General features: G+C 50.3%; 1 protein-coding gene across 1 annotated transcript in view; it reads left to right on the top strand.

Moving 5' to 3' along the window:
• Window positions 1-19,439, top strand: part of LOC146198491 (uncharacterized) — a 125,599-nt gene that overhangs the window by 17,920 nt on the left and 88,240 nt on the right. The gene's annotated exons all lie outside the window — the stretch shown is intronic.

The raw sequence follows: 19,439 nt of genomic DNA, 5'->3' as shown, positions 1-19,439 counted from the left end.
GATTATGACTAGCAGCTTACCGGCATCGCTCAAGAGGAAAGTATACAACAGTTGCATCTTGCCTGCACTCACCTGAAACTTGTAGGCTAACAAAGAGGGTTCTAATTAAGTTGAGGACAACCCAGAGGACTATGGAACGAAAAATGGTAGTGGTAACATTAAGAGATAGGAAACGTGTAGAGTGGTCAGAGAAATAACTCAAGTTACCGACATTCTAGTGGAAATTAAGAAGAAATGGACATGGGCAGGACATGTAGTGCGAAGAGAGGGTAACCTATTGTCGCTGAGGGTAATAAACTGGATTCCAAGGGAAGGAAAGCGTAGCAGGGGGCGGCAGAAAGTTAGGTGGGTGGATCAGGTTAAGAAGTTCGCAGGGGTCAAGTGGATGCAGCTAGCACAGAACCGGATTAATTGAAGTAACATGGGAGAGGCCTTCGCCCTGCAGTGGGTATAGTCAGGATGATATATATATATATATATATATATATATATATATATATATATATATATATATATATATATATATATATATATATATATATATATATAATATATATATATATATATATATATATATATATATATATATATATATATATATATATATATATATATATGACTGTTAGTGAGTTGTTCACAAAAAATAAACAGGTCTATCGCGTCATTGCTTTTGGATTTGTTTTTTTGAGCCGGAGCCCAAGCTCCAAGCTGAGGAAGGCAAACGACCTTACTGCCACTGACCACCTGCATTTAAAATGAATTGGATTCTGCTCAATTCGCCAGACGTGTGAAGTACTTCCTCTTCGACGTGATGCGCGCAGGCAAGCCGCGGAGGAGGGAGAAGATGGGTTTAACTCGTGGGAGAGCGATAGGAAGAGCCGCGCTTTGAGCCCCTGCGCCTTAGCAGAGGTTACCTTCTCCCGACGACCCCGTCGAGGCGAAGACAAGGGAGGCCTGAAATGCAGTAAAGATAAAAATGCAAAGACAAAGTGAAATGGGTGGTGAGTTCGTAGCAGCGATTGTAACAGATTTGTTGCCATAAATTAAGGGGGCCATTGGCGCGGCTTTATTTATAAACAAGTTTAGACAGTGACCTGGAACGAGCGAAATGGAGGAAGATTGGCGGCTGTGAAATGGGCTGCGATAATTCCTGAACTGGGAGAAGAATCTCGCACGTCGCGTACGTGGCCCGCCACCCGCTGGGTTATATATATGCACACACGGCGTGAAGAGGGACCGGAATGAGGGCGCGCGATGCCCCGCGGTATTCTTGCACAAACTTGTGGTGCGGCCGGCGCCGTGTCCTGTCATCGCAGAAGTGTGAACCAAGAGCGACCCGCAGCGAGTCTCGGTCTCTCTCGTTTGTGTGCGCGTGGTTGTTCACTTTGTACATATGTTGTATGTCGATGCGCCTCCCTGCTTTATAGCTGTGTGTGTGTGTGTGTGTGTGTGTGTGTGTGTGTGCGCGTGCGTGCGCGTGCGAGTGTGGATTAGGCACCATGTGCAGAATCAAACGAATCCGTAAGGACTCCGTGCTCTAAGGAGGCATAAACATTCCCAGAGAGAGAGAGAGGGGAAGATAGAGGTAGTGCGGACACGTGTACGCACAATTCATGCTGCATGGGTTCTTTATTACATCCGAGTAAACGCCTCGAGGCACACGTCGCACGAACAATCGGAAGATGTAAGCCTCCGTTCAGAATGGAAGAAACTGTTTCACAACGAGCGCGAGGCGAGTTCCTTTGCGGTAAACAGAAGTTCTGAGGATACCGGACCGCCGCTACGTACACCTTTCGTAAACAATGTTGGTTCCCAGTTTTTCATCTTGCTGCTCCACCTTCTTGCCAGTCGCGCTCGTCTGGGTGCGACCTGAAAAGGGAAAAGGAAGCAACTAACTATTAGTTCGGGACACGGAGATGGGAATAAAGTATCGCGGTAATGATTCATTCAAAGAGGACCGCTGAAAAAGAAAAACAAATGTGGAGAAATTAAGCTACGGCATGATAGCGTTAGTGGCTGCCGTCTACGTGTAGTCGTTTGCGTATAGTGCATATTAGGCTGCTCTCTTAATAATATAATAATTGGTTCACAGGAAGGGAAAGGCGCAGTATCTGTCACACTTGCTTCTGTGGACGCCTGAATAGCGCCGTAAGGGAAGTGAGGAAGGTGGGAGTGAAAGTGGATAGAGAGAAAGAGGAGCCGCAGTGGAGGGCTGCGAAGTAATTTCCCCAATTCCTTAATTTGTGCATCCGTTGTCTCCCACATGCTCATTATCATGCTGTCAGTCGTAAGCTACACCAATATGAAGCAACACCATCTTCAGATCCTCCAGTAGCAAATGCACAATAGCCGAAGACCATTATGAAGGAATTGATGAAGTCACAAAAGGACATGTAGGCATAAACATCCGTAGATATAAATCCCCGCTTTAACCAAGCCCTTCGAATGTGCCTGCGTGGCTTGGGAGTATAGCGTGCCTCACTTGGGATCCAAGGGTCCCGGAGGGTGCCCTAACACTCTCCTTGTTTTTGTCGAGTCCCATTTGAGGCGACGATGGTCGGTCGCCGCCGCGTCTGACACGCAACGCTTTCCCCGAGTCACGAGTGTGTCGTTCATCGCGTCTCCCCTTCCCCTCGGACGTGCGACGGCAACCGTTGCACTGGAAGAGCAACGGGCTCCAACGGTGCTGCGGGTTAGTGGGTATATAGGCGTCGGTGACACTAGCTTACGTAACCCAAACCCAGTGTGACGTGGGCGACGCAGAGAGGTGGTAAGCAGGGTCTTTATGGTCACTGCTTCCGTTGACCAGCTGAGTATGGACCCGAGAAAGAAACCGACGGGGCAGCGTGTCGTTCGCAGCGTAAGTACACGTACCATGTTTACCGTACAATGAATGTGGACTGGACCTTTCACTAACGAGGAAGAATAAACCCACCGCTGTATCCTGTCTCGGAGAAATCGTGCAGCGTCGGAGTGTAACTGTAGCCCTGGCAAATCATCCGTCCATCAGTAAGCGAATTCGCGTCGCGGTTCGCTCGGAGCAACGGCGATTACGTAACGAGACACTGTCGGCTTTTTGCCCGCTTAATCGTATCTTCGTCGGCGCTGCGCGCGTTTTGAGGTGCCCATAGCCCCAGCACCTCGAGGCAGCAACCGCAGACGGGGTGTAATAGTTAACAGAAAACAGGCACTGGAGGGTCTGAAGATGGTGCTGTCGTTGCACCTTTTTGTATTTGAAATCTGAGGTTACCAGACTTTTATTTTTTTTTTATTCAAAGAGCCCTAAAGGACCTATTTCGTGGGTCCTACATGAAGAAAGGGAGGGCGGGGGGGGGGGGGGGGGGGCAGTAAAATTACATAATAGTCATAACCCAACTTTGAAATTGAAAAGTGAACGCAAGAAAAGAAGTACACTGATGAGGATGAAGTACGTGGGTCTCTGTCCCTGACCTTTCAAGGACGGTGACTGAATGGCAGGATTTGACTGGGCACTCCTTTTAACTGGGTACACCTTGATTATTGGAGGCACGTACTATTTCGCAGCGTGGTTTCAGTGAGGCAAAAAAACACACTTCGGCGGGGAGGGAGCCCGTTTATCGCCATTTGCGTCCAGCGCACGCGTAGTGAGTTGCTCTGGCTCCTTTGGTTTCGAATCTCTGCGTGTTTCGAATCGAGACGGGGGCTTGCGAGCGCAATCGATCGCCGGCTGTTGGGCACCGCTTTTTACGCGCTCATTTCTGGTGTTCTGCCTTGGTGATCAATTGCGACCAGAGTGTATCGAGGTGCAGCTTTCATGACGCTGTTAAAATGTCCGGGGCATAGGGAGAACGTAACGTCTTCACCAAGATTGGTAGCTGGCTCGCTTGCCCGTTCGCTGTATATACCACGTTCACCACTTGTTGCGGTCTTTCTGGTTGATTTACTTCATTAGATGTCCCACTGTTCCGATCGTGAGTTTGTATCATTTGTTTATTTGGGCACCTTAGGTCTGAATGGCATGGAAAAATGAGCAGTCATACAAAAGTAAACACAAGAATACTGTGTAGCAAACATGTAATTGGTGTAGCTACAATGGTTACTTGATTACGCAAAAAAGGTGTTCCTGAGAAGCTGCACGGGTGATGTTTGGCTCGTCTGTGCGGAAAGGCAGTGCTGCTCCGCTCATATGCGTGGAAACAGTGGCTGAAAAGTCATTTGTTATCTGTGTTTATTTCTGGTGGTCTCTGCTTCCCCATCGGTTCCCGTTCCTCGAGCGTGGCCTTGTGCCACCGTCGATGCACCCCCTCGCCCCATGGTGGTCAGCGGTTGTGGGCCACTCGACACACGGACACCCCTCAGCAGGCAACGCGATTGACAGCAAGCAGCACGCCACAGAAGCTCGCCGGCGTCGTTCGTGGCACGCCGCCCGTACTCGTCGCTCAATGGGCCAAGCGACGCGCCGGGTCGACGAGGAAGTGGGCTGCCCGCGCCTCATTGCTTCGTCCTCCGGTGTCCCTGAGGGCAATCGTCGATGTACAGCCCTTCGACGAGCTCGCTTTGGCCGACAACAACTCGCGCGCCTAGTGCATGTGTGTAGTGTAAATAAGCATCGGGACTCCTTTTGCGGTGTCCACAGCGGCGCATCGATGTATGTCCGTTTAGAGAGGAAATTCGAGGTGGTTAGACTTGTTAAGCGAAGCTCGTGGAAGTCTTGTGGGTGGTTAGACACACTCGGATGCTTGCCGAAAAGCGGCAGCCGCACTCAGCGCAGCAACATGGCCTTGACCCCAGAATCGCCATGTGGACTATACTGTGCAGACCGGAGGCGTGGTTTTTGCGGCGTGTGTGGAACGGGTAAAAAAAAAAATAATAATAACAATAAACCTTTAATGCGTGGATGTATATGAGTTTATCCGTGTCGACGTGCAAAAGACGTTGTTGAAATCGGACGGTAATAAAGAGGCTGTTCTAAAAGCATCATCATCACAATAATCAGCCCGACTATAGCCACTGGAGGGCGAAGGCAGAGTCCCTTCTGGCGAAGGCCTCTCCCACATTCCTGCAATTAACTCGGTCTTATATACAGCTATAGCTGCATCCACTTGACCACTGCAAACTTCTTAACCTCATCCGCCCATATAATTTTCTGCCGCATCCCCGTTAAAAGCAAAAGTCCGCAAATCTTTAACGCGAATTTCGTTTTTTAGGAACCATCAGAAAGACTGATTGTCTCGTGCCCACGCGCTCTACCTCGGTCAGTGTTCCTGGCACAGCTGTGAATGTATGTCTGTAGTTTATAAGTGCCCGCAGACACATGCGAATCTGACAAATAGTAACGAGCCGGATGATTGCGACCGTCCTAGTTTTTTTGTGCTCCTTCCGTTTCGGGCTGTTTGTGGGGTGACGTGCTGGAACATGGAAACTGTAATCGACCCGTCGGCGTTCTCGGCCTCTTTATCAGCTTCCCGCCGGGGAAACTGCTGTTTCTGCGTCGTCCTCTCGCACTGTTTGCTTGTTGTTCAAATGGCGGCTCAAGCGGAGGAACAGGACGCGCAGGAAGGCGAAGAGACGCACAGTTCGGGGACGTTGAGGCGAGCAGTTTTAAAGCGGCGCGATTGGGCCGTATCGCTACAGGATGCCACGACCTCGGCGGCGGCGAGCTATTCCGAGCGTGCGAAGCCGCGTGACTGTTCTGGTTGCCTGCTGGCTCATACTGGCCTCCGCACAACGACAGCTCGACGATTGCTGATGTTCGCATATGAACTTTACAGCTCGCACATTTTGCCTCTGTCGTACTTTTAAAGAACAAAGGCGGTGGGGAAGGTGCGGAGGCAGGGATCTAGTAAACAGGCTGGACCTCACTGCTGTGCACGGTCTTGAGGCTCTGCAAGTGCTTCACGTCAACGATGTGACCATGCGGCGTGACAGGCCCGTAGTATTGTGACAGTGCCCCATGAGCAGCGTGAGCGCAGAGTAACATATGCGTGCCTGTTAAGTGTGGTCCACACTGTATACACTCCGATTCTGAAAGGTCTAACGACGGTACAGAGCTTTAGACCTTTGAACATGCTTACTCCGGGGCTCATTGCAGTCATACACGAGTCACCGATAGTCCTCGTGACGGACGGTTGGTCCGTGGAGGAAACGAAATGCCGCATTTAGTTTTGTTGTACTCGCTTTTGTCTCCGAGAGTCAACGTTTGTGGAGAAGAACCTGGTGGACCGTGGAGAAACTGATGCTTTAGTCTCCACATGAGCACGCCTCATTCGTATTCGGAATCCGCTCTGTGCACCGCTGCGCTGTTATCGCCGCATGTTGTATGCCCTGTCATCATCACGCCACCCATCGTGGCTCAGTAACGCAGTTCAGGAAACCGTTACGTGCAGCTTGGCCTCCGCGAGGGTATCCTCTGCGCAATTAAGGGACCTCCTCTTTCTCTCTCTCTTTTGCGGGACCAACGCCGCCGTCGCCGGTGTTCCTTGGCGCTGGTATTTATTACCTTCCTGATCCATATCTGTGTAACGGTAGGGAAGCGTACAGAGCTCCTGTAACACGATTTGAGTGCGTGTAATACATTACATTTTCTCTCCGAATACCGGCTCGCCCGCTTCCCGCCTTTACCAGTGCACGCTCCGCCTCAGGCGATTGCGGGGCGGCGGCTTTTTTCCCTTTTCATTACTACTTTTGTTATTGCTTAAGCGTGTTTCAAGTACGGTGGTCTTCTTTGTTTGGATTATTCGCTATAGCCAGCGCTTCCTCATAGACGAATATTTCGGCCGTGGGAGCAACCGTGGGTTCCGCTATACTGCGCGCATTACACGTGTACAAAATACACTGCTTCGGAAAGGGCCGACAAAGAGAATTTTTTTTCTTTTATTAATGATCTTGCTTGGTACACGTGGTGGAGCCATTCCCGGGTTCCTCGTTATATTCGAGCGCATTTTGTCGACAGTAACTTCTGCTGCTCTCGATATGATTTCTTCGTCTCTCTCTCTCTCTCTCTCTCTCTCTCTCTCTCTCTCTCTCTCTCTCTCTCTCTCTCTCTCCTAATCTCTCGGCGCATCGCGAGAGATCTGCGAAGTTTGTCTATATGCAAATTGAGGAGCCTGCATATTTGAGGAGTGTGCTAGTATTTCCGCTCTTTCGACACGATTTCTTATGTATCGTTTTTGCTTGTGGCCTCTTCTCTACAGTTGCGAATCCCAGAATTGCTTATTTCGCTATTAAGCTCCCAAGCGAAGCTGAGGGCAATCCTTTAATTTGTTTTGTAAGTGTGGACATCAAATGTTTTGCGTGTTTCTCCTTGGGTTGCAGCTCCGTTTACTTCCATGGGTCTTTCGTGCAGGGTACATTTTCACAAGTTTTGTTCGCTAAAGGACGAGCTTGTTGCATGCGATTGTCTAAGGCACGCTGGCTGGCTAGTTTACATGTCAAGCTTGGTGCTTTTTTTTTTTTTTTTTTTTTCGAGCTCTGTTCAGATCGACTTGCTCACTCATCCAGTGACTTATCAGCTTACAAAGAAACACTTAGCACCATTTGCAACGTCGAGGCAGAGCGCGAAACCAACAAGAGCCAATTAACCGGGACAGAGGAGGAGGAGAAAACATTTATTGACACGGAAATTATTTCGGAAATAGAGGTGTGTTGGTTATGGCGCTGGGTGGCAGACCCTATTCCGGGACACCATTGGCCGCCGCCGCTGCCCGAGCTCTCTGGACCAGGGCACGCTGGGCCTCCACGTCCGAGGTGGACAGAGCCGCCTCCCAGCCCTCCCTGGCTGGCTGTCTTATAGCTTTTATATTTGTATTGTGCAGGCATGTCCATGCCATGTGGTATAGGTCAGTATACTGCCCGCAGAATTGGCACCTACCCGTGTTTTAGTATGGCGGGAAAACACCCGGTTTGGAGCCGTCTAAGGTGGCACTCCTCAGATCTGTCAAGACCTTTGGCGGGTCCCGGTAGTGCCCTCCTGCAGAGGAAGAACCCCAACCGTTGGGTCATATGGCACTGAGCGCGAAGCGGCTGTCGTGCAGAACATTGGTGTGAAGTGTATCCAGGACCAGCAGAGTGCGTCCACCAAGTGCGTGCAGTGCGTCAGCACTATTGTTCTCACTTTCGCAAAACCTGTCCGTCTGGTCATGCGGACGCAGCCTCCGATTCCTTCCCACTCACGCTCACCGTCCATAATCGTGGTGCACTATTGTTATCACATTTGCCCTCAGAGCGAAAAAGCGGTGGCGGAATACGATTCAGTCTCATCGGAAAGGTGGCAGCGGCAATTATAAAAGCGGAATGTATACAACCTCGTAGCTTAAATTTCTTAAATGTGTGTGTGTGTGTGTGTGTGTGTGTGTGTGTGTGTGTGTGTGTGTGTGTGTGTGTGTGTGTGTGTGTGTGTGTGTGTGTGTGTGTGTGTGTGTGTGTGTGTGTGTGTGTGTGTGTGTGTGTGTGTGTGTGTTTTCCCTCCTTCTACCACCTCGGGATCCTTCAGGCACTTTATTACTACTCGTTATGTACTTTTCAACCTATAAAGTTGTCCTTCATTCTTTCTCGCGGTTTCATGGGCCTATCAATTACGGACACGCTTGTCACTAGGTGCTAGGCTTGTTTCCGGCGTAAATTTGCGAAATACCACTCGTATATCGATCGACGCATGTAAGACTCGCTTTAAGGCCGTGATGTGTAAGGCCTCGGCAGACGTATCATTACTGCCGCCTGTTCTCTCGAACAAGCTAGCATTTCGCACAGCATATCGATTTGACCATCTTGCGGCCATGACCGCGCTGCGCCGATGTACCGTGTCGGCGCCTTGAGCGCTGCTGAAGACGCGGTACTGTTTTATTTTTCAGGAAGGACGAAGATTCTGATCACGCTGTTTCTTTCCCGCTCGGTCACGTAACGCGGCGGCGAGTGCTGCTGCCCCCCCCCCCCCCCCCCCCCCCGCCCCCTTGCTGTCTCAGGTGCATCATCGGTTGCCGTCACGTTTGCGAAAGGCGGTCAACCGCAGCTTCCGCCACTGGTCGTTATCGCGGCGTCGTCGTGAGCCGGAAAATGGTGTACGAACCTTGAACATCGCTAACGATCGAGTAATCGCGTGTACAAGTAAAATTAAAAAAAGACAAAAAATTTTAAAAAAAAAAAAAAGGTAACAAGAGCAAGAGCCCTAACGATGGTGTCGGTCGACCCCTGCCACGGAAGTATTACTATAGGTAAGCGGTGCATGACGCGGGCAACATTTTGTGTGGACTGGACGTGTCGAAAATTTTCTTGGAACCGTAGCGCGAATGTTGTGCGTTTATACCGCGGGCACCTTCGGATCTCCCCTGGATTCCTTTATGGTAAAAAAAAATGCGTGCAGTTAGTTCCACGTACATTTTCAGTCCAGGTTGAAAGCGAGGTCTTGTAAACAGAAATAAACAAATGGCGACCAAAACGCGGAAAAACTGGGTGTTAAGAGGAAAGGGGAGGCACTGTAACTGTCTCACTGTGGTTGCGCTCCCGAACCGTACTGCGGTAAAGGGATGAACAGGGACGAAGGAAGATGAGCAATTGCAGATAAGTGTTATGCGTACTGTCTATCCACGTGAGAGGAGAAGGAGGGAGGGGGGGGGGGGGGGGGGAAGCTTATCTGTTGCCGTACGTTTGGCTTGATTTCTCTCCGTCGAGGCCGGAAGCTATATAAATTCGACGCGTAGCATCGCATACAAACCGGCGTATCGCATTTATATTAAACTGAATTTCCATATAGCCTTGGAGGGCGCCTCTCCACAGATAATACACACGGTCGGTCATGTCTATGCATTTATAAACAACACGGGCGGGGCGTTGTTCGACGCCGGTGTGTTCGTGGCATCCGCCCGATTTTTCCCCCGAGTCTTGGACTAATCCGCGTACGCGGGTTGGTGGTGAAACGAGCGTGCGTGTGTCGCTGTCATCGAACGTTTGTTGCCGCATTCCGCGGTGCGTTGCAGCTGCTTGCGTTGCCACGTACGACTGCTGGACAGATCACTTGTTATTATTATTTGTTTATTGCGAACACAGGACTTGGCCAATATATTATGCCGCCGAGTAAGTAAACATCGTATGGAACACTCTTGGTGATGGCGATCTTTCTTGCGCATCGATAAATAGAGCGTATTCCGGGACGCACCGATCAGTCTAGGACGGGAGCGCATCTTTATGAATATGTAGGCAGGAGGACCTGTATCACGACTCATTATTTAAAAAGACGGTAGCTAGCAAAGAGTCATAATCCGCTGGATTCTGTATTACTCTGCCGAGCAAGCGCAACAGTAAAGGAAACCAGTTCTTTAATTTTTTTACTCTATAAAGCAAGCCAAATGCATAAAAATTGTTTACCGTGTAATTTCTTATTGTGATATGTTTCTTGTATAGGTAACGAGAAAACCTCATTGACGGACTACTTTTTTGGCCGCGGAGGAATTCTGTGCAGGGATCGTGACTGAGAGCGAAGCAAGCTTCACTTCAGACATAAGTTGTATCCGACTATATGTAAACAGTTCTCTTACTTTGACGTGTGTAATGTATGACGCTGACACCTTGTCACCTGCTGAAGCCGGTATTTCTTCATTGGTATCTATTTTTTCTGTTTCCCTCTCTCTCTCTCTTTTGATGAGGTCGGCACTGTCATTAAGTGTGATAGGGACGGTTTGTTTACTGTCGTGCGCTCTCCGCATACAAACTTTAACCTATGGAAAGAGAGAAAAAAAATCCCTAATAGTTTCTTTGACTTTACAAGCATGCGTGAACGGAGCGTTCTGCTTACTTTATCTTCAAAATGGGGTGTGTGTGTGCGAGGGAAGGAAGAGAGGAAGGGGGGGGGGGGTCTAAACTCGGCTGCTAGTAGACTTTAGTCTCGGGGCCAACCTCGCCACGGTCTTGTTATCTGTCAGCTGTCACTGGCCGTCGACTTTTGTCTTCGCCTATTTACGAGCACATTTTAGAGTCGCTAAGGAAACGACGCCACGGCCAGCTTGAAATCGACGGCGAAGCACGCCTGTCCAATGTTCTAAAGTGTTGCAAATTCCCTCCCGTGCGCAGCCAACCGTGCGTGCGCATGAGTAGGTCCCCCACCCGCTGACCCCGTTTTCGTCCGATACTCTCGGCGTGAAAGTAATATTTCTTTCTCGGCACCCTGGCCCGTATCCCGCTGTGCAGTCGCGTTATTTTCTTGGCACCTCTCGGTCCCTGTTATTTGGTCATCTTTTTCTGACCGTCTTCCTTTCCTTTCCTTTCTTTTTTTTTTTTCTCCCACTGCTTCCTATTCCCGGATCGGTCTTTCTCAACAGCGCCATGTATACACACTTTCCCTCCCCCTTTGTCGGCACTCTCTGCAGCTCGCTTGATTGAGCGCCCGCTCAAGCGGCATCTACTGCGCGTCCACCCATTCGCGGAACACGCATACCAGCGTGGGCGGTCTTCCCAGACCCGCTTCGACTCTTGGGAAGGAATGCCTGTTTAATGCACCCACTTCGGGGTCTCATCGGAGAAAAAAACACAAGAAGAGACTTCAGCACGGAAGACATTCCATGTTTGTTTCGATATCCGGTCATTCTGTACTGACACTTTGCTGGGTTTTTTTCTTTCTTTCTTTTATCCGTCTTTCCAGAATCACGATGTGCAATCCAACCACCCTCCGAAACAAGTCGCCCGGAAGTGTAGCTGCTGAAGATGCCGCAATTTGGCCGATGGTGTTTTTCTCATCAACTCACGTTTGCTCCTCTGAGCACCCGCTATTTCTCCAGTGACGTTGGAGCATGGAGAGTTCTTTTAAACGTAGGTACTGCGCCGTCTGCGACCTCTAGCGAACCACTAACGCTTGCGGGCATGTAGACCTGACCGTACATCAACCACACCTGGCAGGCCAGTACTTGAACCTTTCTTGTTCGGAGCATTTGCCAAAGCAATTAGCGGACCTTGAACTAAACAAGCTGAAATGTAATCTGGTAACAAAACTAGTTTATTGGTCACTATCATAGTCAGACTTCGAATTTATTTGCGTCGCTTTGTATACGTGTTTACGAAAGTGGTTGGAGTTGACGTGTAATTTTTGAATTGTGCTTCCTTCAGCACAGCTCCCCAGGAGCGGCTTTGTGGCGCTGAACGGAAATTTTGTACGGATAAGCAACCGGTCATGCCTTGCGCAGGCTGAGAACGGGAGATTAAAACTAAACCTACTTCAGTTCTTCGCCGTTTTGATGGTTTTGTTCGTCGTCTACGGCTCAGGCAAAGCATCGCAGCCACTGGGGACGGATTGCGATTGGTCACTTGTTCAGGCGGCAAGATTGGATTGGCATAAGCCGCAAAGTACGTTTCATCCCGTCGGCCCAGGTGTGCACGAGACTGGTGCATTGCTTTACCACCATTCCCAGGTCTTTATAATCCTGACACCAACTTTTCTCCCCGTTTTCTGTTTATTTTGGAAGCCGTAGCTAGTATAAATGTGCTTTTCTAGCTGCCGCGGAGTCGAACCCGTGACCTTCGAACCAATACCTCTGCTGCGACCTCAGCCCTACTCAAGGCATCTCGGTCCTGATCAACGGGAAAATCCTTCGCGAATATACGCGCGAGTCGTCTCGAAAGCACGGGCGCGTCGAAATGAAGCCTGTCCGAGAATCCGGGGCTCGCAAGGTGCGCATCGCCCTCGTGGCGTCACATACATTTAGGCGCCGACGGCTGCGAGTGACTCATCCGTTCAGGTGCGTGATCCTTTTCAGCCTCTCGCTGAACGCCGTGTTTGCATGCGTTTTCCGTTATGCCAGCTGACGCGTGCTGACTGGCTGGCTCGTATAAGCACGTTTGTGCGTCATCCCGAGGTGTGCGCGCGTGCGCATGTAAACTTCCACTCGCTGGCGCACAGGTGTAAGCTCGGGTTACAGCGTTTCTGTTTCCGCTAAGCGCGAGCGAGGCGGCGGAAGCATAGTGCACTTCCAAGCAGTGAATGGTTTGCGAGCTACCGATAGACACGGTGCTAGCACGTCCTGTGTGCGTGCCTGTCTACCGTATCTTCCCCGTACACCTACATGTCTCAAGTGGCCGCAACGAAATGAGGAGCGAACTACGACTGTAGACCGGCACCATCTGGGCTGCCCTGTACACACAGAGGAAGGAAGCGGATTGAGAGAGATAAAAAGAGAGGGGGGAGGGAGATAATGGTCTAGACACGCCTCGTGGGAAGAGACGGTAGGTAGTGACATACACTATACGCGTTTTATCTTTGTTAACGGCTGGAATTCCTGAGATTCTGGCGATGCCACTGCTCTGTTCGAGCAAGGTCGGTCCTATACCTGCTTAGCTCTATAATGCTGAGTAGTTACGTATAGTAATCCGCAGTAACGCTAGGTGCCTTCGCCATAGCCGTGACCTCATGAAGGGTAGAGCACCTTCGGGAAGTGGCGGATTCGACGCCCAGCGTCGGATGGGTACCCACCCGCCGTTTCTTCTCAAATGGGCGCAAGCTATGGCTCTGTGTTCGGCTTCTTAAGGTACATGGCTTGGTACAGAAAGCCTGCGCCATCCAACCCCGTCACTGTGCTCAATTGGCCTTCGCAGTAACCAATGTCTTTGCCGCTTTCTGGCAGCTCCGGATCAAGAAAATGAACTAACTAGAAGAATCAGATTGGGCTGGAGTGCATTCAGCAAGGTATATACTACCAATTACCTTGAAGAGGTAATTATATAAAGGCTGCGTCTTACGGCACCCGCCTATGGGGCAGAAACGTGGAGGCTCAACTTATGTTTGGGATCAGGCAGAGAGCTATGGAGAAAAAAAAAAAAAAAAAAACAAGTAGGTGTAACTTAAGAGAAAAGGAGCGTCATAATGGGTCAAGGAATGAACGAGAGTTCATGACAATTAGTACGAATCAAGAAGAAATGGACATGGGCAGGTAATGTAATGCGAAGGTATAGATAAGCGTATTGGGAAGAGTCACCACAGAGGCTACAGTTCTGACTTCAGCGGACGCTGGCGCCAGTCGACACGTCGTTCTATGTCGCATCACTCTCGCCTTGCCCCCTAACGTACGATAAGCCCCCTTCTAATTCGTCTGCCATGTCATCCAACGTTACTGATGTCAGCGAAGTGCACGGGGTCGGAGGGAGAGGAACTTTCTCTTAAACACTTCGCGGAACGGCGCGTCTTTTTCTTAAAGCTGCACTCATTCAATCCGGCCAACTCGCACAGCTGCATGCGCAAATCAAAGGGGTCGAGCGCGGCCGCAACTCGCGCAATTACGTGTCCTTCCCTTTCTCTAGAGTGCGCGGCAGAGGGGATTTGTTAATTGCCTCCTGCTGCCTGTCCATTGTAGAGCAAAGGGCGCCGTTGCGTTCTGTCTCGCGCATCGTTCGTGCGGACAGCGCGACTTCGAGGTGCCATCCCTTGTGAACCGAGTCTCGGAGAACTTTCGCGAGTGCCTCATCCTAATTCCCGATTCAAAGCAGAGTCCTTCAGGCACCGGATATCGGCTCCCTGTGATACGTTGTCCCCTATCCCTTCTGTATTTTTTTTTTCTTCTGCTGTACCTCTCAGACTGATCGAGGGACAGTCGGCGATGTGCGGTAAGTGCCGTTTGCTGCACGATTGCTACCTCTGCTGGTTACGAGCAGCACCTCGATTAACAGGAGCCTGACAGAAACGTTACAGAAAGATTGCGCAAATTCTGTCTTTGATGAAGTGGCTATTTTTCTTACTGAAGTTTTCGCCTGGATGACCGCTGGATTGCCATTTAATGAGGTCAGTAGTGGAAGTGGGAGAAACCTTATCCCAATGCCAATAACACTTCCGGTAAGTAGAGGAATCGGGCTAGAATTTTGCACTTGACCAACGGAGACATTGACATTGACATAATATCCACAGGTAACGTATGCTTCAGTGATATCTAACGCCTTCTGGTGCATCTATTCTGATGTCGCCCATTGTCTCTGACCAACATGGCTGCCCTGTAGCGTAAATCCTCTATTGTCTTGGTCGTTTTCATGAGTTAACTTGCCACTAGTGACTGCCATATAATTCACGAACTGGCAGTGAGATGCTTATTCATTTTTGTTGCAATCTGTTGTCTTATTGATCTCGGAACTGCATAACAATAATTGTCGGGAACCGTCGACGAATTCTGCGGCACCGTCCCTGGGAGCGTTCTCCACTCAGAGGTAATTGTAGACAATCTTTGTAGTCTCAGTTGGTGAACTGCGCTCGAAGGTAAAATGAGGCACAGGGAAGAAGCGCGGGGGGTCTAGGAAGCGAGCAGAAGAGGTGCCAATCCTGGAGTGCGTAGCTGCTGGCCGTAGCGACGTGCGTCCAGGGGAAAGGAGCGCGCAGCTGCCCGCGAGAGTCTCCTGCTTTTGCGCGTATGTGGGCTGTCGTGACTTCGCTGGCGCCGCCGCGGCGGCTTGTTTCTACTCAGCAGGCGACGCCGGCAGCGTTTGCGCGCAGAGTCGTGGCCCGGCCTCGAACACCCTCCGCGATTAGGAGCCCCGCGGAAAAGCTTCAAAGTCGTCTCGCGCAGTTATACGGGAACCCCGCACTTGAGCAGTGGACGGTGTTCCGGAGGGTAGAATTTTCTGGTAGAATTTTCTGTAGTGCGGCAGATCAATCCGGTGTCTCCTGCTTGTAAAGCTTAAACCAGATACCTGCCGAATGTACAGCTGAAGGCATTTTGTACTCTGCATTTTTTTTCTTCCATTCTGAGTAATGTGTCGTAATCTTTCGGTGGGGTATAATTTATTTTGGCCACATATTTTCAGCCGAGGCAAGCAATTAGCGTCTTTGAGCTACACTTGCGAATAACAGTCGTTCCTACATATCCAAATGCAGCGTGCGTGCGTGTGTACGTGGTGTTCAAACAGGAGCTACTCTAGAACCCGTAGAAAGGCTCTAGACGCTTGGAATCTGTTTATGAAAGCCCTGGCACAACTTGTTTTCTTTTCTGATGGAAATGTGTAACGCGTGCTCACATGTTTGCATGCACCTGTATCATGGCTTCGCCTGCAGTTCGTCAGGGAGGCACACGCTGTCAAAGGGAAGGACCGTTTCACTTTGGCAAGATGATTACCGCGTCCAAGTGGAGAGGACATTCTCCAGTCCTTCCTTTCCTACCGGGCTTTAACGACCCGGAAACCACGGCTGCGGGTCGGGTCCTCTCACGTTTAGCGTAATACGACACCGTCACTTCGGTGGGCCAGGGCTTGATTAGGGGCGTGTGCGAGGGCGCATGGTTTTACGTCTGCGCTTTACGTGTATGCGACCTGGCTGCTCGGCAGACCAGAAAGGCAGAGAGAAGCGAGCGAAAGCGGTGCTGCGCTCGCGTGACTGCGGACAAAGCGAAACGCTCCGCTGATGGTCCTTCGGAAAAGAAAAGGATCCTCCCGCGGGCGGCTCTCGAGGCAACGCAAGGACTCCGTAAGAAGGACCTGCCAAGGCGCGGGTTGCACAACAGCCAAGCTCCACGGTCGCTGCGTTCTGCCATGAGCCCTAGAAAGCTCTCGGCGTATAGTCTGGACTCGTGTGCCTGTGTGGTTAAAGTTGACCAACAGTCATGCCCTCCGCGTCGCCTCCTGCACGCGTTGCGACGCTGTCTGGTCGTGTGCATTCGGCACGCGGCCTGCGTGGCCCGGAAGTGAAAACTCTTCAACGCGTCAGCTTGCGTTGTTGGCGGCACGTTTCTTTTTTTTTTTCTTTTTTTTTTTTTTTTTTTATGGCCCAAGTCACCGGAATGTCGTGATCGTGACTTTCTTGTCTTTTCATTTGCCCCGCCGGGGTGGTGCAGTGGTAAGACGCCCGACTACTGTGCCGGAGTTCCCGGTTTCGAACCCGACCTCGGCGGCTGCGTTTCGATGGAGGCGAAACGAAGTGGCGTCCGTGTGCTGTGCGATGTCAGCGCACGTTAAAGATCCCCAGGTGGTCGAAATTATTCCAAAGCCCTCCACTACGGCTCCTCTTTCTCTCTTTCCACTTTCACTCCCACCTTCCTCCCTTCCCTTACGGCGCGGTTCAGGTGTCCACAGAAACAGATACTGCGCCTTTCCCTTCCTCTGAACCAACTATTATTATTATTATTGTCTTTTCATTTTGCCGCCCTTTTCTCGGCACTCCACCGCTATTTAGCGCGTAACGCCACCGATATATCGTGCTGGTTGTCTCGTCACTACCCTAGCACCGTTAGGTCAAGCTGTATCGTCGGTTCGTTCTATGGGGCATACCGCATACTCCGCTCGCGCACCCTGTGTGTTTTTTGTCCTGAAGTCGAGAAGTTCTGCTAGGTGCGAGTTGTTCTGGGCCACGGCTTCGGTGGTCATGTAGCCGATTCTTGACTGCTCCGCGTATACTGCCAGTGGCAGCAGACTGACGTCAAACCCCGCCGCTTCTCATCACAGGGGACTTTAATGCCCGCCATACAATGGTCACGGGACGTAGCTAGGCCAAAGAGGCCTGTTCCACTGATTTCACATAGAAATTGAATTCGGGCACTTTCTGAGTGTCGTCTTGGATCAGCGGGTCCTTGCTTCTTGGCTGTCATTCCACGCTGCAGCATAGCGACAGCGTTTTGTCATGTAGTCCGGATGTATATCGAATACAGGTTGAGGTATGAACGATTGCACGATGCAGTGTATCGTCGTTTCTCATTACACTATGATGTGCAGACCGCTAGATTGACGCGCGGTGGCAGTTTTGTGGCAGAAGCATTACTACCTGCATTCTTGGATTTCGACGAAGTGCCTGAAGCCTCCCTCGAGTGACCGCTCGAAACAAAACAAAAAAGTCGCCGCAAGGGGGTTTCGAACCGAGGCTGAGGTAAGAGAAATCAGCTTCGCTGGGCATTGTGCTCAACCACTGCGCCGTTTTTCTCTTTATTCCATAAATTGGAATAAATACATCAGTAAAGATCGCGGTTGTCATGCCCCCTTGGCAGACAGTCAGTCGCACTGCTCCATCTCGGTTGCCGGTTGTCTTGACATGCTAAGGTGCCAGTTTTTCACGCTGCGTTTTGGACATCGTCCACTTCATCTGATGAAATTTCACTTCCCTAATTTTGCCTCCTCCATTTTAATAAAATCCCGGCGTGCTCGCTAAATTCTTAGCTAAACGTGACACGACGTGACAAAGCAAAGCTAAACGAAGCAAAACTTTGATAAACGAGAGCGTCGTCGCTGTGTTGCAGCTGCTTCTACTGCTGGTGGTTGTGTTGATGACAGTGCTGTGAGAGAAGTAGTAGAAGTTAAAGAACCGAAAGTTATTCGCTAAACGAGTACTAAATTATGCCTATTCATGATATCCGCGCTTAGCCTAGTTAAACCACCGCTTAATTTTTTTATGACAGTTTTATTTTGTAATTGCGGAAATCTTTGTCCGGTACTTCAAGTTAAGCCAACGATCGCGCGTATAGTCTCTCTCTCTCTCTCTCTCTCTCTCTCTCTCTCTCTCTCTCTCTCTCTCTCTCTCTCTCTCTCTCTCTCTCTCTCTCTCTCTCTCTCATTTTTTTCTTCTTCAGCACAGCTATACAGGCATTCCTGTATATCCTCGCTATCTGTGGGTGTGCACATGTGGGTGTGCGTGTGCTTATAGCGTGTCTCCGAGAGACTCCGCTCACATACGTTTTATTTCAGCTGCGCACTCGATCTAGTGGCCTTTCTCCGGACGCATGCACGCGTGTATATTTTTGAATAAATTCCTGAGCGCGCGAACGAGCCGATATCGGCGCCCGTATGCGCGACGCCCGCGTCAGCTCGCAGGAACGCACGTGACTGCGGCGCACCTTTCGCACCTCCTCGTCTCCGCGCGCTTGGGTTTCCAGTGCGCCTTACTTGGCTGTATTACGTTCCTCCTCCTTCGTCGTTATTTTCATTTCTCGCGACGTCCCCACAACCTCGTAAATATGTCCCTTCACCATCCTATCCTGCCGCAAAATCGTGTACGTGCGCGAGCATGGAGGGAACTCCGCGTGTGCGAGAATGTTCGGAACAGGCATTCAGCGGCTGCTCCAAGATGGTGGTCGTATATGTGTACAGGCAGGCGGCGTCAAGCGAATCGTGTCTGGCGCGCTTGTGTACAACTCTCGGCGTAAATATGCGGATACGCGCGAACGGGCGCCAGCCGCCTGCGCTAGGTTCAAGGCACCGAGGGACTCCGAAATGCGCACTGCCTCGTCGGAATTTGCGACGCGCGCGAGAGTTGCGCGTACTTGTTAAATCCCTTCTCCTTTTCATTTCACGCGTGGTCCTAATCTTTTACGGTTCTTGTCAACTTTTTTTTTTTTTTTTCACTGATATGCGTCGGAGTTGGAGAAAGTTGATCAGCTTTTCATTAGGTATATACGTATACATGAGCTCGACAAATGTCAAGTCGGGTCCTCTTTTGGAGGGAAAGTGTAAAGGTATCGGGGAAGAGAGAAAAGGAGTGTTGAATCATTTTCTTCTACAAACACGCCCTTTCTCTCGAATAATCA

This window comes from Amblyomma maculatum, chromosome 2 (genome assembly GCF_055883805.1).
Source record: "Amblyomma maculatum isolate TAMU_Amacu chromosome 2, ASM5588380v1, whole genome shotgun sequence".
Lineage (NCBI taxonomy): Eukaryota > Metazoa > Arthropoda > Arachnida > Ixodida > Ixodidae > Amblyomma > Amblyomma maculatum.
This window is presented reverse-complemented; position numbering and strand designations above follow the sequence as displayed.